Source organism: Neoarius graeffei, chromosome 5 (assembly GCF_027579695.1).
Source record: "Neoarius graeffei isolate fNeoGra1 chromosome 5, fNeoGra1.pri, whole genome shotgun sequence".
Classification (NCBI taxonomy): Eukaryota; Metazoa; Chordata; class Actinopteri; order Siluriformes; family Ariidae; genus Neoarius; species Neoarius graeffei.
Window position 1 is genome coordinate 41258843 of NC_083573.1, and position 8606 is coordinate 41267448.

Below are 8606 nucleotides of genomic sequence, written 5' to 3' on the forward strand. Positions count from 1 at the left end.
TGAAATTCTAAGTTGAAGCTTGTAGTACAAGACATTGAGTCTCTCTGTGCAAAATTTTAGGTTTCTATCTTGCATAATAAAGATTATATTGCACTTTGAAATATGTATGTTTTGAGCAAAAAACAAAAAAATCAAAAAATTCAAATGCCTGTATCTCTGAAACTATTGGTGATAGGAAGCTCAAGTTTTGGGGATTAACTTCTTTTAATAGTATCTCTGAGCCCTCCAAATTTCATTAAAATCTGAGATGGTCGAGCATAACCTCTTGTTGATTTGGCATGGAATGACCCAATATCATTACACTGTTGATTGTTAATATTGTTGCAATATTGCGCGCTCATTTTCGATTGGGTAGAGTGGCATAATACATGCAAGATAAGCGATATGTTAACAATATTGCATACTATCAAACCAAATGAATGAAACCCACTAGAGGGGAATAGAATACATGTTTTTATTCCATCAAAAAGTGTCCTGTATGTATAACATTTTCTGATATTTCACTCAGATGATATCACTTGTGTTTTCCCACTGACTTGACATGCGTTGTCAATATGGCGAACCGGTTCAAAATTAAAATTCTTTTGATTAACTTGTGTATTTTTTGTGGATGTGCCCATATAATATAAAGAATATTACACGGTGGCATGAAGATATGAAGTTTATCTTCTTGTGTTGAAAAATATATCACTTGTTCGCTTCACTCACTCATGAAATATGTTCATCACTCAAAGATAAACTTCATATCTTTGTGCAACCATGTGATATCCTCTATATACAACCCCGATTCCAAAAAAGTTGGGACAAAGTATGTCGAGCACGTATAGCATATTTGACAATAAAGTTGACTTGACTTGAAATTGTAAATAAAAACGGAATGCAATGATGTGGAAGTTTCAAAATTCCATATTTTATTCAGAATAGAACATAGATGACATATCAAATGTTTAAACTGAGAAAATGTATCATTTAAAGAGAAAAATGAGGTGATTTTAAATTTCATGACAACAACACATCTCAAAAAAGTTGGGACAAGGCCATGTTTACCACTGTGAGACATCCCCTTTTCTCTTTACAACAGTCTGTAAACGTCTGGGGACTGAGGAGACAAGTTGCTCAAGTTTGGGGATAGGAATGTTAACCCATTCTTGTCTAATGTAGGATTCTAGTTGCTCAACTGTCTTAGGTCTTTTTTGTCGTATCTTCCGTTTTATGATGCGCCAAATGTTTTCTGTGGGTGAAAGATCTGGACTGCAGGCTGGCCAGTTCAGTACCTGGACCCTTCTTCTACGCAGCCATGATGTTGTAATTGATGCAGTATGTGGTTTGGCATTGTCATGTTGGAAAATGCAAGGTCTTCCCTGAAAGAGACGTCGTCTGGATGGGAGCATATGTTGCTCTAGAACCTGGATATACCTTTCAGCATTGATGGTGTCTTTCCAGATGTGTAAGCTGCCCATGCCACACGCACTAATGCAACCCCATACCATCAGAGACGCAGGCTTCTGAACTGAGCGCTGATGACAACTTGGGTCGTCCTTCTCCTCTTTAGTCCGAATGACACGGCATCCCTGATTTCCATAAAGAACTTCAAATTTTGATTCGTCTGACCACAGAACAGTTTTCCACTTTGCCACAGTCCATTTTAAACGAGCCTTGGCCCAGAGAAGACGTCTGCGCTTCTGGATCATGTTTAGATACGGCTTCTTCTTTGAACTATAGAGTTTTAGCTGGCAACAGTGGATGGCACGGTGAATTGTGTTCACAGATAATGTTCTCTGGAAATATTCCTGAGCCCATTTTGTGATTTCCAATACAGAAGCATGCCTGTATGTGATGCAGTGCCGTCTAAGGGCCTGAAGATCACGGGCACCCAGTATGGTTTTCCGGCCTTGACCCTTACGCACAGAGATTCTTCCAGGTTCTCTGAATCTTTTGATGATATTATGCACTGTAGATGATATGTTCAAACTCTTTGCAATTTTACACTGTCGAACTCCTTTCTGATATTGCTCCACTATTTGTCGGCGCAGAATTAGGGGGATTGGTGATCCTCTTCCCATCTTTACTTCTGAGAGCCGCTGCCACTCCAAGATGCTCTTTTTATACCCAGTCATGTTAATGACCTATTGCCAATTGACCTAATGAGTTGAAATTTGGTTCTCCAGCTGTTCCTTTTTTGTACCTTTAACTTTTCCAGCCTCTTATTGCCCCTGTCCCAACTTTTCTGAGATGTGTTGCTGTCATGAAATTTCAAATGAGCCAATATTTGACATGAAATTTCAAAATGTCTCACTTTCGACATTTGATATGTTGTCTATGTTCTATTGTGAATACAATATCAGTTTTTGAGATTTGTAAATTATTGCATTCCGTTTTTATTTACAATTTGTACTTTGTCCCAACTTTTTTGGAATCCGGGTTGTACAGTATGATGCATTTGGATGAATATTATTGTTGCATGAATGTGTATGTTGCATTTTACTGCTGTAGATGTTTAAGGTTGAGCTCATTTTAATTACTTTATATACTATTGGGTCATTTAATCTACAGTAAAGCATCATATTCTATAAGATCATCATATGTTTGTAGCATCACTGTCCTGTGGGAACCACGCATCTCTAAAAAGTAAACTTTTCATGAGCTTTGAAAAATAGCCCTGGTTTCATCTTTGTGACAATGCATTTTATAGTTAATCCAAGAAGGTTATTAAATCCTTTATTTTGCTTAAGCAATAGGACAATTTTCTCAACCCATAAGGGAACATTTAATTTAACATGTAACAAACACGTTTGTTGTTTACCATAAATAGTCATTGTCTCTTCAGTGTGATGGAAACAAAAGATGGGAACGCTGTTCAGAAGAGGTCTGTAACTCCAGTTTCAGAAAGGGCTGTGAAACCTCAGTGAACATGTACCATATGCAATATCCTATAACTTTTGCTGTCTTACTGATACTGGCTTAGCTGTCAGTAATAGCATGGAAAATCTCAGTTCAGAGCGGCCTCCAAACATGGCTGTGATGGACTACAATTCCCAAGTACCACAGTGCCCCTTCTCCCCAAGTACTGATGACACGCCTGTTCCTAGATTCCCACTAATCAGCCTCTTTATTTAAGCATGACTCAGACAGACTTTGCGAAGTATCGCTCAGCGTTTAGCACCTGATTGTACCAAGCCATTGTTTCCAGTTGTAGAATTCCCATGACTCTGACCTTGTTTCTGTTTTTTACGACCTTGACTTTAGTTTACTCTTTGATATTCCATTCGCACATTGACTGACCCTTGTATAACCAGGGCTCTCAAGTTTTGAATGCAGGCAAGAGTGAACAACCCCCCCCCCCCCCCCAGTTGGGGGGGCCGGTTGGATGGGTCGCAGGAATGGGGGTCTTTCATTAATAATATTATTATTAGTGTTGCTGTTATTAATAACTGCTCAGACTTGCAGAAGAAAGGATAAACACACAGCACTGACAATTCAACCAAATACAAAGTCTTTATTCAATTTCCGTGTATTGAAATAAGTGTATGTGTGTGTGAGAGAGCAGAGAGAGAGAGAGAGAGATTATGACTGGTGTTGTTTATTGTAAGTGTTTGTTGCCTTTTTGGAGTCCTTCATCATTTGTGTTGTTGGCTCCCACTTAAAACAGTTCGGCTCAAGTCCAGCCATTTTCAGGGTCATGATAGAGGCCAATGTCCCGTCCAAAGATGAGCTGTTTCGGGTTGAGGTTTTGTTCAGACTGACCATTGAAAATACCCTCTCGGCATCAGCATTTGAATGAGGAAGCACCAAAACCAAGGTTGTTATCTTTGATAACCTCCCAAATTGGTTCAAGCCAGTCACCTTTGAAAAAGGAACCAAGGGCCTCTATTACTTAAATGTTTTCCTTTTATCTTAATAATGAGCAAGTCATGTTGTGTGCAAAAAAAATTCTTACTTTGTTCTTTTTTGAGGACATTCTTCCCCAAAACTCCTCAACGTCAAAGGATGTTGGATCCTGTAATCTGTAATAGTTGGACTTTCCTCTTCCCTATATCTTCCCCTGGAGTCACGCAGTTTCTATATTATGAACAATAAAAACTTAATCTTTCACAAACGGGTCTTTCATAACTGCTGACAAATAAAAAAAAAGTCTTCACTCTTACTGGTATTCACATGCTGCTTTAAACACACGTTAGTGTCGCTGTTATTATTACTGACCAGCGTCTATTATTGCCTGTGAACAAGTGGAGCTGCTCGCCAGGGGATCATTTAAACAGGTGCAATACAGCTCAGCTCCTGTAAAACCTTACCATGTCCATGCGAATTATCTGGGCAACATTCTCTCACAGCAGGCAAGTTGTCATTTCTTGTGTCAAACAAGTTGTGAATTTGTTGTAACATTAAAACAGGATACCGGTATGTCTTCCTCTGGTCTCTGTGCTGCTCGGAGCTCATCCTCATGGTGTCCACTGAACAAAACTTTCAGAAGATGGTTGTAGCAGAATCACGTGAACAATTCCTGGGATAACAATGCTTTTCTCATTGGTTGTTGCGTTATCGACCCAGATACAATAGTGCTTCTGATTGGCTATTGTGTAGCCCCACCCTTTTCCTTTTTTGATTGGCTGGTAAGTGGCAGGCTCGACTCATGGGAGACGCGCTTGTTTCCTGCCGTTTCCATAGCAATAGCGGCGCGCCAGAGAAATAGAGTGCTTCGAGGTCAGCGCGAACCCAGCGGCGGCCATATTGGAAGTCAAAGGTCGCTGTGTCAGTGCATTGTTGTTGTTCAGCGAAGCAAAAAGGAGTGACAATGCCAGATACGTGTGTCATTGTTGGCTGTAGTAGCCGGGGGGAAAAGGGTGGCAAAAGCTTCCACAGACTCCCTAAAGTCGTGACTAACCCGGGAATTGCAGCACAGGAGAAAAGCGAGCGGAGGAGACGACAGTGGCTGGCTGCCATTAACCGATCAAATTTAGGACAACTTGACTGTATCCGGATTTGTTCTGATCACTTTGTGACAGGTAGTTTAAATTGTCTTGAATTTCATAGTTACTAAAATAAATGTGATACAAACTATTATCTTTTCTATGTCCTTTCAGCAATGATTAATGGATATATTTGTCACATTAGGTAGCTTATGTCTACTGCAGTGCATTGTTGCATCAAATGGCATTTAAGATCTAGGCCTAGTAATGTTTATGTACACATGCTGTTAGTACAAGTTACATACTAGGCCTACATTTTATTCACTGACTAAAGTAATCATAATAGTTTTTCAAACATTATTTAGATTTTGGCTTCCATACTCTTGTAGTTCTGGAAATCCTTTAGTTCACAAAATGGACTTGGGTGAAACACTAGATAGTTCACAAGATCGATGTATGTCACATGCGGCAACAAGCTGGGGTCAGCTTTCCATTCCTTCTCACTAACAGTGTATGGATCTACATTCCCAATGAAACGTACCTTCTCAGCATAACGCTCCCGAGCCTGCTTATCCAAACTTTCACAGTAGTGCTCCATCACTTCAGATGTCTAAATTCTTCCAAGCTTCTAAGCCCTCTAACGCGGAAACTAATCGGTGAATGTGTACTCTATGATGTGTACTCTATGAGCGCTCTGGAGCGAGTGACTTCCAAGATGGCCGCGCAGACCGCAGTGTTACTATTTTTAGCATCATCTCAGAGCACTCTATTTATATTATAATTTTTTTTCAGCGTGAGAAATACAACGTGTGGCGGGAGTGCGTGACAAAAGACTGAAAAGCGTGACTGTCACGCTCAATGCGTGAGACTTGAGATACTTGTGTATAACACTGATTTTATCTTCTGGATCACGATTTGGATTTGGCTGCCAGTTTGGAACACACCCGCTCTCCCCTGCATCTGCATATGTAAGTGCTTGCACCCTGACAATAGCACACAGGCTTAAACATTAGACTCTGATAAGAGGAAGTAGGCCTTTTAAAAACACCAGACGTAATCCAAAGTATAGTGAAATGGAAAGTGAAAGGAGCCAAGTGGTCAAGAGGACATTAATGGTCAGGCAGCACATCTAGCAAGACAGAGCTACTTCGTCTAAGTATCACTCTACACTGGTAATGTACTTCTTTCTTTTGTTGTTTTTCCTAAAGCTTCTATTTGTAAAATGCTATTAACAAAACAGACAAAATTTAACAGCTGAATATACTATACTGTGTTAAAATGTGAGTAAACAAAATAAGGAAGGAAGAAAAAAGGGAAAATCATTCTGGTCATTTATTTCTTTTTCAGATTTCAGACCCATAATGTTCTTCTACATTGTGCTACACCTTTTCTTCTGGTTACTTCTTGCTAATACAGTGGATACTAATTCTTCAGAGAACAGCTTTTATCCCTGCGTGTATTCTGCCAAGGAGTATGCTTATGAGAATTTCCTGAATAAGCATGTACGTTCCGATGCCCCAAAAACCCTTGACCAAAACCAGTGGCAAGCATTTATTAGGCAAATAGGGACATGTGATCGACCAGTTCAGTCCTTTATCCCCTTCACCCAGAAACAACGAGTGGACAACGTCTGCTCTCCTTCAGGAGGTAAAACGTACAGGGATAACCTGTGTGTTAGCAAACAGGAGTTCACCTTCACGACTGTCTTTGTGGACAACAACTGTGTCGTATACAGAGTCACCCCAGAGAAGAAGTATCTTTTACTGGCTTGTAATGAGATCCAGGGTTACTGCCGTCCAGTGCATTTTGAACCCAATCCATATAATGATGGACCAGACAGCAGAAACCCAGACTGCAAGAATCCATATTCTCTGAACCGGGCACAGTTTGTGAGTCTTAATCTCACCCTTTTAATCCTCACATTGCTATCAACACCCTTAACCCACTTTACATAATCATCTGAATTATTAACTTGATATGGTCTGAAGGATTTATACAAAAAAAATAGCCTCATGCCAATGAAACAGTAACACTTGCTGTGACTCCCTTCCTTGTAATCAAATATGAGTTTGTGTGTGAAGTGATCGAATCCAATTAGTGCATATTTGCTCATGACTGGGTATTAACTGTAATACTGATCTTAGAAGCCACATCACTGTATTAACTCTTGCCTGATAATCACAGTATAATATATGTATAATAATAAATAGATTACTATATGCAGCCAACTGTCTATGCTTACCAGATATGACAGAATTGTTAACATTTCTTTTATTTGTCAGCAAATTAATCATAGGAGCTTGTGCTTGTTTATTTTATATCAATTTTTTTTTTGTCTAACACTTGTGATTTATTTGTCTTACTAATATTTGTGCGAACAAACAAGCCAATATACGTAAATTGCAGTCATTGTTTACTGTAAATGTTGTGCAAATGTTCAAAGGAATGTGATTACAAAGACATGGGCACATTGTTAAACTTAAATACAGTTACAGTTTTATTGCAAGATCTCCTGTTTGTGTTTTGTTTCCACCCTTGACACTAAGCAGGGTATAGATTTTGTTGTTTATATTCAAAAGTTAGGGCGGCATGGTGGTGTAGTGGTTAGCACTGTCACCTCACAGCAAGAAGGTCCTGGGTTCGAGCCCCGTGGCTGGCGAGGGCCTTTCTGTGTGGAGTTTGCATGTTCTCCTCGTCTCCGTGTGGGTTTCCTCCAGGTGTTCTGGTTTCCCCCACAGTCCAAAGACATGCAGGTTAGGCTAATTGGTGACTCTAAATTGACCGTAGGTGTAAATGTGAATGGTTGTTTGTCTCTATGTGTCAGCCCTGCGATGACCTGGCGACTTGGGGTGTACCCCGCCTCTCACCCATAGTCAGCTGGGATAGGCTCCAGCTTGCTTGCGACCCTGTAGAACAGGATAAGCGGCTACAGATAATGGATGGATGGATGGATGGATGGATATTCAAAAGTTAGTATTTGAAGTAACAACTGAATCATGTAAAGTTTTTCCACGTTATGAAATGACATTCTTTCAGCATTAAGCAATCCTGTTGGCCCAATTTATTTTACTCAGGGTACATCAATCTAATTCTCATCTCATTATCTGTAGCCGCTTTATCCTGTTCTACAGGGTCGCAGGCAAGCTGGAGCCTATCCCAGCTGACTACGGGCGAAAGGCAGGGTACACCCTGGACAAGTCGCCAGGTCATCACAGGGCTGACACATAGACACAGACAACCATTCACACTCACATTCACACCTACGGTCAATTTAGAGTCACCAGTTAACCTAACCTGCATGTCTTTGGACTGTGGGGGAAACCGGAGCACCTGGAGGAAACCCACGTGGACACGGGGAGAACATGCAAACTCCACACAGAAAGGCCCTCGCCGGCCCCGGGGCTCGAACCCAGGACCTTCTTGCTGTGAGGCGACAGCGCTAACCACTACACCACCGTGCCGCCCCATCATCTACACTATATTGCCAAAAGTATGTGGACTTCTGACTATCATATATTCCAAATCCATGGGCATTAACCCAATTGGTTGATCCCTCTTTTACTGTTATAATCATCTCCACTCTTTTGGGAAGGCTTTCCACTAGATTGTTAGCCAAAAAGTGTATCGGATGAGCAAGAAATAAAATGTAACTATGGAGTATTTTAGGGCTGCATGCACTGGATTTGTTGTTTTGAAAGC

General features: G+C 40.5%; 1 long non-coding RNA gene across 1 annotated transcript; it reads left to right on the forward strand.

Annotated features, from left to right (window-relative positions):
- Positions 1-6000: 6000 nt before the first annotated feature.
- On the forward strand, positions 6001-7413 carry LOC132885988 (uncharacterized). The gene is made up of 2 exons (XR_009654653.1): positions 6001-6079; positions 6255-7413. It is a non-coding gene; the product is annotated as an uncharacterized LOC132885988 (long non-coding RNA).
- The last annotated feature ends 1193 nt before the right edge of the window (positions 7414-8606 follow it).